Below are 12,067 nucleotides of genomic sequence, written 5' to 3'. Positions count from 1 at the left end.
AAAAGAAAATGTCCTGCTCGTTTACTTCTTGATTGAGGTGCTGAATTGGGATAATTCTGTGACTCTTCTTCTAATTACTTCAGTAATAACGCACTCAATCACTCCCAATACTAACGCACTCAACCTTAATGGAAACACTTGACACTCTCTTTTAAAACATTCCTCACTTGAACCTTGACCCTTAAGACTTCTAAATGCATCCTAACCTTCCAACCTGAAAAAAATAATGCAACCACGAGTGAAACAAACAAATAAAAGTCCTAAAAACATAATTATCCAATTTCAACAATAATCCATAACCAAACACAATAAAAACAAATGAAAACACTGAACAACCAATCTTCAATCTTCCTCATCCATGTTCGCTCCTCCAGCACCACTACCTCCTTCTTCATTGTTCCTATGCATCCTTTCATCCCAATTCATGATATAGGGATACCCGGGCCCGGGTCTTGGGGCGATATTCATTTGTTGGAAAAGATACTCAAATGATTGATTATTGTAATTGACACCTCTCCCAATGTCATCCAAGTATATTCGATATTTAACTTGGTTCCACCCGTCATTCTCATCCTCCACCGGAATAACCGGTGGGTCTTCTCAGCCCTCTCACTCCTTTGCCTCACCCGTCGTCCCGGCTCCTCGGGGATAACCGCCTCGTCTTCATGCGGAATAGCATAAGAATCTCCAAAATTTTCTACAATTTGTGCCCTACGATATAATGTATTGTTAAAAGGATGAGGAGAAATGACGGTTAGTGCACTCGCCTCTTGCAAATTCAAGATCCCATATGATCTCGCAAGCCTCGTTACGAACATTCCCCCATTGATTTTGGAGGTCACCTTTTCTTTGACTGCCCCATCCGCGAGATATTTGGCTAAGCAGTAGGGAAGGTTGCAAAAGACATCGGGAGTAATGATGCTCCATAGGTAGAAAATATCAAGGGTCGGGACCTTGTCATCGTCCTTCCTCGTATTGACTGTGCTGGCAATGAGGTAGTGAATAAGACGATGAATTGGTGAGCGGATATGGCCTTTGTGACACCCCAAAACCAAGAACGGTGGAAACGTTCTGGGGCGGAGGACGTCATGTACAATATCACAACAATGAAAAGTAGTAAACAAGCAACAACATCATCCATTGCATTAATAATATAATTTTAATACAATTGTGTTCTGTCAAATTATAATACACACTAAAGTATAAACAAGATGAAAGATGAGTCTTGAACGAGCTCCATTTTCTCTAAACCTTGCATCGGTACCTATCTATGTTTGACCTAAGGATACAAGTTGTTTTGAAAGAGAGTATCAGCTTTGAAGCTGGTGAGATCATAAGTATTTTAGTGTCTTAATTTGTATGTAAGTATTTGTACGTATATGAACTGTAAGTATTGAAAATATATATGACCTGTAAGTATAAAAATGTTTGTAAAACAACTGTAAACGTTTGAAAAACCCTAGAAATCCCTATGATTCCTACTAGTATATAAGGGTGTCTTCTACCAAAACATAATTGATCTGAATGTAGCCTTCTACCAAGACTTAACTGTTCTAAATGTTCGTTTCTTGTAAAGGCGTGTAATTTTCCCAAGTGTAACTATCATTAACAAAATATAGTTTTTACATTTAATGTTTAAGTGAAAGATCACTAAATATATGTAAAGGGAAAATTTTATGTAGTACTGTAGTGCAGTGCTATAAGAAATATTGTTGTACTAACTACCTTAAACCGGATTTATATTAAGGCATCATGTGATTAATTGTACCATACTATCGACTGGTAACAATGACAAAGGTATGGTCGTAAAAAGAAATGACGTTTGGCACCCGCAGACCTGCAGGTCCGACTGTAGCTAGCAACAATGTGTAGGATAGTCAATCTAGTATAGATCTATACGCAAACTCACGCTCTCCCTTCAAGAGACTCTGGCTACAACACGGGCCATGACATTTAAGTCATGCTCCGATTCATATCACAATGGTTAACGTATTAATGTATATGTAATGTAATGAATTGTTCTAGCTGTAACGTATGTGCTCTCTATCTAGAAAGTATAGTAATGTACCGTAATGTTCTAGTTGTATGTATGTGCTCTCTATCTAGCAAGTATTGACTCATGAATGAACTGACTCATTGTAAGATATCGCGTTCTAGTATCTTCCTAAACTACCCCTATGGTAGTTTACTAGTAATCTATCTGGTACGTATGGACATGGATGTATATGTTGGATTAATGTCTAAGTCCATAACTATAATTGGTAATACTTGACCCGACCCGGCATGGTCCATTTGGGTTGCATACCATCATGCACTTGGATAGACTATAATGAGAGAAATAAGACACTTATGGTTATTAATATATTATAAGTTCTAGTATATTAATAATAAGAATAATAAGATTATTTAATTAGTATTGATCAAGAGTTAATCTAGGATTAATTAAGTGATCAAAAGAAGACTAATTAAATATATGGGTTGATTGTGTAAATCATCCATACTTATATAGTGGGCTAATGCTCCATGGATAATCAAGTTTGGCTAAAACCCATAGGATGGTCCATGGATGCTCCATGGTGTATTTGAACCCATGGATCCAAGGAAATGGAAAGCCATGACAATTAAGGATTTACCCTAATTATAACACTATATAAAGATCTTATTCTTGACAAAAATCGGCCACTAGAGAGAGTAACAAAAAGGGCTAGCCGATTTCATGAAGTGTAGAACTCTCTCAAGTTATTCTAAGTGTTTTGATGATTGTGATTCCATTTGAGGCTTCCACACTATTGGGGCTAGGCACTCAAGCTTCATGAAGACTTTCTACATCAAAGAGGTATGTATTCTATCTTGATACACTCACTGTTTTGTATGCTAGAATAGGATAATACCTTGGATATTCTTATTGCATGTATAATAGAGAAAACATAGATCCAAGGTATTTAGGGTTGCATGTACACTTAGGTGTGTTAGAATGCTCAAAACCCGACAGTATACCCTTGCTACCCAAGGGCATTGGTTGAACTGGAAGGGCCTTTATGACTATATATGTACATATGATATATAACTAATATTTAAACGACCTTCGGACGGATCCCCGATATCCCACCATACCACATCTCAAGCGCGAAAAGGAAATAGGGTGGATAGCCTTCCTAAGTCTTTTAAACATTTCTTATATATCTATACATATATAGGCATGCAATTGATAATACAAAAGCAATAAAACAAGTTTTCGTAAAATCTTTAAAGAGTTTTAAACTACTAAGAGAGATGACTTGATGTCAGTTTGTAAAATGGTTTGAAAGCAGTCTATAAGAACAGATATAAGTATAAGGAAAATGTTTGTACATAATTATTATCTAAGAAAAGATCGACTTGATGTCAATCTATAAAGCGGTTTGAAGGCATGAGTTTGATAAAACAGTTTAGTATAAAGAAACATTTGTTTGAACCACAATTGTAAATGAGTTTGAAATGAAACATACAAATTAAAATGTACAGTGTAATAAGGAGTTTTAAACACATAAAGTGTTTATGAAAAACATTTGAAGTAAATTGTTTGGTAAAACAACTAATGAGTAGCCAATCATTTGAATGATGCTTATTAATCACATGTGATTGATATAATAATTAGCATAATTCTACTTGTATCCCACCCCCCATAAAACATTTAAAAATAGTTAAAACATTGATTAAGGGGTATGAACTCACCTGTTGTGGGTGATACGGATGAACCGAAGAGGTAGGATTGCTAGGTGTTAAGTGAAGACTTTAGACACACACAATGGTCCTAATTACATATGAAGACATATGTATATAAACAATTAGTGATTATAACATTAATTAAACATGTATAAACATCCTAATGCGAGGAAAACACTTTGGTCAAGTGCTAGGAGGCTAACGGGTTGCAACAAAGGAGTGCAAGACCTCTTATGGGAGTTCATGGTCAAAAGACCATGTGTGTTGGATTTTACGGCCCAGGGGAGTAAAATCCTAGCCGTAAACTCTCTATTAGGTCACTAAATGAAGCTTAAAATTTTTACAACTTAAGTGGTGAAGTGCTTCAAGGCTTAAACAAGTGTTTGGACTTCCTTTTAACTCCTTTGAGGAGTTCACGGCCCATGGACCAAATCCCATGGAGATTACGGTCGTAATCTCCCTTGGGAGGGTGTTCGTGGTGTTTTCAAGTCCCTAATTTATCTAAGAATGAAGCAAGGAAATTGTCCAAGGCTTTAGGAGAGTTTATAGCCCCATTTGGAACTATTTCTTGGAGTTCACGGCCCTGGAACTTCTTGGGCCGTGAACACCTTTTTCTTGGTGCTCTAAAGATGTTTGCTAGTCCTAAACACATTAGGGTACTTGTCTAAATTAGTCTATTGGCTTAAGGAAGGTTTTTAGGGCATTTTGACACTTAAAAATGGAGTTCACGGCCCAAGAACTTCCTTGGTCGTGGACTCACTTCTAGCCATTGTTTCTAATTGATTTTGTGGTCTAAACATGTAATGGTGTCTTTTAGCTTGAGTTCCAAGGCTTTGAGGGACATTGGGCACTCTTTTGGCCCTTAAACTGGAGTTTACTCTCCAAGTGTTCTTGGGTGGTAAACTCCCAAATCTTGGGGTTTTGATCCTATTTTGATGTTATAAAACATAATCTAAGCTATATAATATAACTAGATAGAAGTACTCATGATTTGGGATAAAAACCCGAAGATCCGAGAGAGAGAGAATTCGACTTTTCTCTAGTTGGAAATGTAACTAATGAATAAATATGGTTCAGATTTCTATATATAGTCCTGAGATATTTGGCAGAAAAAAGAAAAAAAATATTTTATTCCCGGAATGAACTCTAATTTCATGGAGTATTAGAATAACAGTGTTGCACAAAACCCTAGTGCATCCACTCTCCTGATCTCTCCTTAAGTGCTAATCATGAAATACTCAAACTTATACCCAAAGTTTGGAATTTTACTGAAACTTTTCTAACTTCTATTGGCTTGATATGGTTTGTTCAGCATGGAAATTTCGGGTTGTCACAGCCTTCCTGTGCGGAAGATGGAATGTATACCCGGTTGGCAATGGTGTTCCACCAGGTGGAAGCAACAACTTCTTCAGGGAGGTCTTTATGGCACTGCTCCAAGAAGGTTTCAAAATCTTCATTTAACATGACACGTTGATCGTAAATGCCAATCCTCCATGCAAGCTCCACCATGCTGCATTGTCGCAACTCCCCACCAAGTGAAAAGGAAATAACATTGGAATTATAATATTCACTTCCACCCCGGAATGAGATGGTAGCGAAAAATTCCCAACACAACTCCACAAAAACCGGGGCTTGGATCTTGAATAATTGTAACCATCCATTACAAATGATGGTAGAATCCCCCACATCGCAAGCTTTTACCAAATAAGGCGTCAATTCTTCCTCCAACCCAATCTTTCCTAACCAATCCCAATTTATTGCATTGGGTAGTTGGATCTCCTTCTGCTTTAGAGCTTCCAATCGGTTTTCAGCACGGGACTGTGAGGATTTAGAAGTTATTTGGCGAAAAGAAAGCCATGGAATGTCCCCTTGGCTCCCTCCCCCCCCCCCCCCCCCCCCCGCGGTGAAGTTTGCCCTCTTCTGGACATGGTTCCTGCAAAATAACATTAAGAAACCACAAACAAACAACACCCACCAATTAAAATTAAACAAAACAGATATGTCAAGGCTCCTACTCGCCGAGTTCATGAACTACTTGGCGAGTAGGAAGAACATCGGGACCAAATTCCAATCGGACCATATTAGGTCACTTGAAACATCTAATTTGCAGAGGGGTTTGTTGTACTAAGTCCATTGAACACTAATCCATAAGAAATTTTGACTAAAGCCTCCTAATTCATAGTAAAATCAAAACCCTAGAATTGGAGAAAACCCCCAAATCCGTGTTTTGGGCAAAATAAGGACTAAGAATCGATAAAGCTTCAATATTTAACAAGTATTGGGAGTAAAAATCATACCTTTATGCTTGAAAGATGAAGATTCAACAAAAATTGAAGAAGTGGCTTGAGAGGAGTAAGTGCATGGCGAGTATGAGGGTTATGGTGAAAATGAGTAAAAGAACCCTTATTTACAGATTGTAAACAACCCGCGTAAAACTTCTACTTGCCGAGTAGAAAAGTTATACTCGCCGAGTAGATCTATGTTTTTGCGATTATTAAGGATTTTAAAGAGGTACTCGCCGAGTATGCGTATAAACTCAGCGAGTAAGGCTTGCAGTTTGAAAAAAAAAATTAAACCACCACCCCACACTCTGAGCATTGCTTGCCCTCAAACAATCATTTTAAACATATTTTTAGAAGAAGAATGACAAGAAAACAGAACCTAAGAAATTAAAAAGAAAACAAGGGGAAAAGAAATGCAAATTCTAAACGCGGGTTGCCTCCCGGAAGCGCTTCTTTTTAAGGAGTCATTAGCTGGACTCCTTCCATGCTACGTTTCTGCCATTCCCTCCAGCAGCAACCCTTCTTCTATGTCTTCATTCATTGGGACTCCTTCTTCGTATATTTTCACTCTATGTCCATTAACCTTGAAAGGGGTACCATCTTTTGATAATAACTCTATAGCACCATGTGGAAACACATTATTCACTAGAAAAGGATCATCCCATCTTGAGTTGAGTTTGCCCGGAAAAAGTTTTAGTCTTGAATTAAAAAGCAACACCTTTTGCCCTTCATGGAACTCTTTATTACCCTTGATCCTCTTGTCATGACAACTCTTAGTTTTCTCTTTATAAATTAAAGAGCTAGTATAAGCCTCATTTATAAGTTCCTCAAGAGCATTCATTTGCATCAACCGGCTGTTCTTGAGCTCCGCTATGTTGAAATTGCACATTTTTAAAGCCCAAAAAGCTTTATGCTCGATTTCCACCGGTAAATGACATTGTTTTCCATAACCTAGCATATATGATGTAGTACCAATAGGTGTTTTGAAAGCTGTTCGGAAGGCCCAAAGTGCATCATCTAGCTTGTCCGACCACTCTTTCCGATTGCTCCCCACCGATCTCTCCAATATTCTTTTCAATGCTCTATTGGTAACTTCTGTTTGCCCACTAGTTTGTGGATGGTAAGATATAGAGAATTTATGGGTTACCCCATATTTCCTTAACACCTTTTCTAGTTGATCATTGGCAAAATGAGTGTCTCGATCACTTATAAGAGCTTTTGGAACTCCAAATCTTGAAAATAGCTTCTTCAAAAATCGCACCACCACCCGAGTATCATTAGTTGTAAAGCTTGTGCCTCCGCCCATTTTGATACATAATCCACCGCCACCAATATTTATTTGTTGCCTTTTTACATGGGAAATGGTCCCATGAAATCGATCCCCCATACATCATATACTTCGCACACTTGAATACTATGTTGTGGTATTTCATTTCGAGATGAAATGTTTCCCGCTCTTTGGCATGCATCACATTCTTTGTCATATCGAGCTGCATCTTTAAAAATTGTGGGCCAATAAAACCCAATGTCAAAGATCTTCTTAGCAGTTTAGTGTGCTCCATGATGTCCATTGGTGGTCCCTGTATGACAATGCTCCAAAATTTGTCGGCTTTCATTCCCGAACAGACATCTTCATATGATTCCATCCGTGCAACTTCGGAAAAGGTAAGGCTCATCCCAAAAGTAATATTTTATTTCTTAAAAGAATTTCTTCTTTTGTTGGCGGGTAAGATCTTTTGGGATGTACTTGCTAGCTAAGTAATTAGCTATGTATGCGAACCATGGCTCTTCTCCCATGGTCACCATAATGTACTCGTCCGGGAAGTCATCTCCAACTTTATCTTCTTGCAATTGCGGGTTTTCAATCATTGATAAGTGGTCGACTGCTACATTCTCCATTGCCTTTTTATCGCGTATCTCGATGTCAAACTCTTGAAGAAGTAGAACCCAACGTATCAATCTTGGTTTGGCATCCTGCTCGGCAAACAAATACTTGATAGCAGAGTGGTCAGTGAAAACAGTTGTTTTAGATAAAACTAGATAAGGGCGAAATTTATCAAAGGCATACACCATAACTAGTAATTCTTTTTCAATGGTGGTGTAATTCTCTTGGACCGTATTTAAAGTTTTACTTGCATAATAAATGGGTCGAAAGTGCTTATCAACCCTTTGACCTAGGACAACTCCTAATGCAAAGTCACTAGCATCACACATTATTTCAAATGGTAAATCCCAATTCAGGGCAATAATGATGGGTGCATTAGTCAATTTTTCTTTCAAGAATTTAAACGCCTCTAAACACTCTTTAGTAAAATGGAATGGTGCATCTTTTAAAATCAATTGTGTTAGAGGTCTAGTTATTTTGGAAAAATCTTGTATAAAATGCCGGTAAAAACCCGTGTGTCCTAGAAAGCTTCTAATGCCCTTCACATTAGTTGGTGGGGGTAATTTGGCAATTGTGTCAATCTTTGCCCGATCCACTTCAATTCCCGATTTGGAAACTTTGTGGCCTAAAACTATACTCTCCTTGACCATAAAGTGATATTTATCCCAATTAAGGACTAAGTCGGTTTTTTCACACCTAGCAAGCATTAAATCAAGATTAGTGAGACAATCATGGAAGGAAGATCCAAAAACAGAAAAATCGTCCATAAAGACTTCCATGAATTTTTCCGCCATGTCGTGGAATATGGCTGTAATGCACCTTTGAAATGTCGTGGGTGCATTGCATAATCAAAATGGCATGCGACGATAAGCAAAAGTCCCACTTGGGCAAGTGAAAGTGGTCTTTTCTTGGTCCATTGGGTCTATGGGTATTTGAAAATAACCCGAAAAGCCGTCTAAGAAACAATAATAACTATGGCCCGATAATCTTTCTAGCATTTGATCAATAAAAGGTAAGGGAAAATCGTCTTTAAGAGTGGCATCGTTTAGCTTTCGATAATCGATCCACACACTCCAACCGGATACCGTTCGTGTCGAAATAAGCTCGTTCTTCTCGTTGGTTATAACCGTCATCCCTCCTTTGTTGGGCATCACTTGGACCAGACTCACCCATGGACTATCGAAAATAGAATAAATAATCCCCACATCTAAGAGCTTGACTACTTCCTTCTTGACCACTTCTTGCATGTTTGGGTTTAGTCTTATTTGGTGCTGCACAACCGGCTTTGCTCCTTCCTCCAGGTTAATCTTGTGAGAACAATAAGAGAGACTTATTCCCTTGATATCGGTAATGCTCCATGCTATGGCCCGCTTTCGCTTCTTCAAGACTTGAACTAGTTCTTCTTTTTCAGATTCGGAGAGGTCAGAGGCTATTATAACTAGCTTTTGATGACCATCTTCAAGGAAAGCATACTCCAAGTGATCTGGTAATGTTTTGAGCTCTATTTTTGCGTTCTGCATGTTGTACTCGCCGAGTGCAGGTAAGGGACTCGGCGAGTCTGCAGCAGAATTTACGAATTCATTTGTTCCTTCACATGGACTCGGCGAGTAGATCGGCTCTACTCGGCGAGTTGCTCCATCAGATTTCTTCACTAATTCTTCGTACTCAGCTTCTTCCAGCAGCCTCTCGATCTCCAATAAGTCTTTTTCAACATCAAATTCTTTATCAAAGATGGTGGACTTGTTGGAATCTTCATTATCGCATTCATCCATCAATTCATCAAACATGTTAATCAGGAACGTCATGTCATCACTATTCCTTGCATTCTTCATAGCTTGATCAACCCCAAAAGTGACTGAATCATCTCCTACCCGTAAAGTAAGCTTCGAGACTCTCATGTCCACTATAGCACTTGCCGTGTTGAGGAAAGGTCTTCCAAGGATGATCGGGACTTGAGGATTCGCTTCCATGTCTAGAATTATAAAGTCCGCGGGAAATACAAACTTGTCCACCTTGACCAATAAGTCTTCACATATTCCTCTTGGAAATGTGACTGTCTTGTTTGCTAAGTGAATCGCCATACGAATTGGCCTTGGTTCCGGGAGATCCAATTTCTTGAAGAAGGAATAAGGCATGAGGTTCACACTTACTCCTGAATCAGCCAAAGCATGAATAGTAGCCAAGTTACCAAATTGGCAAGGCAAAGTCAAGCTTCTCGGGTCACCTTTCTTCTTTGGTAATTTGTTTAACATGGCGGCTAAGCAATTTTCATTAAGAACTAGTTCTTTCACCTCCTCCATGTTCCTTCTATTTGTTAGAAGCTCCTTAAGGAATTTTGCATATTTTGGCATTTGCGCGACTGCTTCGATGAAGGGTATGTTGATTTGAAGAGCTTTAATATGGTCAAGAAACTTTTGGTACTCCTCTTCCTGCTTTTCTTTCTTAGCTCGGGTTGGATATGGCATTGGAGGCTGAAAGGGATTTTCAGGAATTTGATCTTTCAATTTTGGCAGTGGACTCGTTGAGTCCATATTCTGGACTCTGCGAGTAGGGTCTGTTCCATGCAACTTTTGATTTTGGTCTTCTTTTTCTGCATCCTCCTTTTGCAATTCTTTGGGTGCTTCAGTCTGAATGGGGGCCATATGATTAATTATCTTCCCACTTCTTGTTGTGACTATGTTTATGTGCGCGCCTCGTGGGTTGTTTTCGGTTTTACTAGGAATTTTGCCCGGTGATCTTTGATTGATTTGTTAAGCAAGTTGTCCAAGTTGTGTTTCAATGTTGTGGATAGATGATTGCTGGTTTCTAAGCATGGTTCTTGTTTCTTGGATTGCAGCATCATGATCATTATGTCTCTTTTCTGAAACAACTACAAATTTGGTAAGCATCTCTTCCAAACTTGATTTTCTTTCTTGTGCCGGCTCCTCCTTTTGGTAAAAACCTCTTCCTTTTTGCTTGTACTTCTCCTCCTTAAACTTCTTGTACTCGTCATAAGGGAGCCACTCCTTCTTTGGCTTACACCAATCTTCATCATATCGGTCCCCACTTGAGTAACATACTTGCACCTTCTTATTGCCATTTTCATCCAAGTCACAGTCTCTAGTAAGATGAGGCCCATTGCAGTTCTCACAACCCACCCGAATAGCATGTATCGTTTGATCCATTTTGTCCATCCTCCTATCCATGGTTTTTAGCACAACCATGAATGCTGACAAGTCTTCTGAAGCTGCATAGGCGGCCCCCCTTGTCACATCATTTCTTGGATTATGGTATTCTCTAGAATGCTTAGCGAATTCTTTAATTAATTGCTTTATCACTGGAGGTGTCTTCTTCGTGAGTGGACCTTGCGAGTCAAGTAATTACCTTGTTGTAAGATTTACTCCATCATAGAATATGGAGACTTCTTGTTGACTATTGAGGTCATGATGTGGGCATTTCCTTAGCAGGCTCTTGTACCTCTCCCAAGCTTCATATAGTGACTCTCCAGCTTGTTGTTCAAAGTTAACTATGGCTTTCTTTAGCTTGGATATCTTGGACGGTGGGAAGAATTGATCAATGAACTCTTCTTTCATTTGGGACCATGTAGTGATATATCCGGGGGGAATGACATGAGCCAATCCTTTGCAGCACCCTTCAAAGTAACCAGAAGCATGTGAAGTAGCTGAATTTCCCAAGGCACATTTGGAACATTGAAGTAATCAGCCACATCATTAACTTCATCTAAGTGTTTGTAAGCATCTTCGTGGTCTTTGCCGGTGAAGGGGATCTCCTTAAGTTGAGCAAGGATGTGACCCTTGAGCTCAAAAGTAGCAGTTGTGGGAATTGCGGGTTGCATAAGTCTCAGACCAGTGTCATTGTGTATCCTCTTCTTCCATTCCCCCATGGGGATTTCATCAATGTTAGCCATGGTAAGAGCTAACTCGTTGCCGGAATCGGAGTCGTGCTCGTATGTAGGTTCTTCTTCCTCCTAGGTTTCGTACTCGGTGTCTTCTTTGATCGGGTCTTTGCTTGCTAAAGAAGCATTGGATACTCCTGATTTGTTGCTCTTCTTCTTCCCAAAAATAGTCTTCAAGTTAGACAAAGGCGGCTTCTTAGGTGTATTCGAGCTATCCACGTCTTTGCCTTTGTTCTTTCTCAACGCGGATTCTGGGTCTTCAAGCGGGGGTACCAGCGCAGTGTTGGATCCTCTGGTCAT

General features: G+C 39.1%; 1 non-coding gene across 1 annotated transcript; it reads left to right on the top strand.

Moving 5' to 3' along the window:
• The first annotated feature begins 11,289 nt into the window (after positions 1–11,289).
• On the top strand, positions 11,290–11,396 carry LOC144999164 (small nucleolar RNA R71). The gene has a single exon (XR_013660686.1). It is a non-coding gene; the product is annotated as a small nucleolar RNA R71 (small nucleolar RNA).
• The last annotated feature ends 671 nt before the right edge of the window (positions 11,397–12,067 follow it).

The sequence above is a fragment of the Lactuca saligna genome, chromosome 5 (assembly GCF_052625555.1).
Source record: "Lactuca saligna cultivar CGN05327 chromosome 5, ASM5262555v1, whole genome shotgun sequence".
NCBI classification, from domain to species: domain Eukaryota; kingdom Viridiplantae; phylum Streptophyta; class Magnoliopsida; order Asterales; family Asteraceae; genus Lactuca; species Lactuca saligna.
This window is presented reverse-complemented; position numbering and strand designations above follow the sequence as displayed.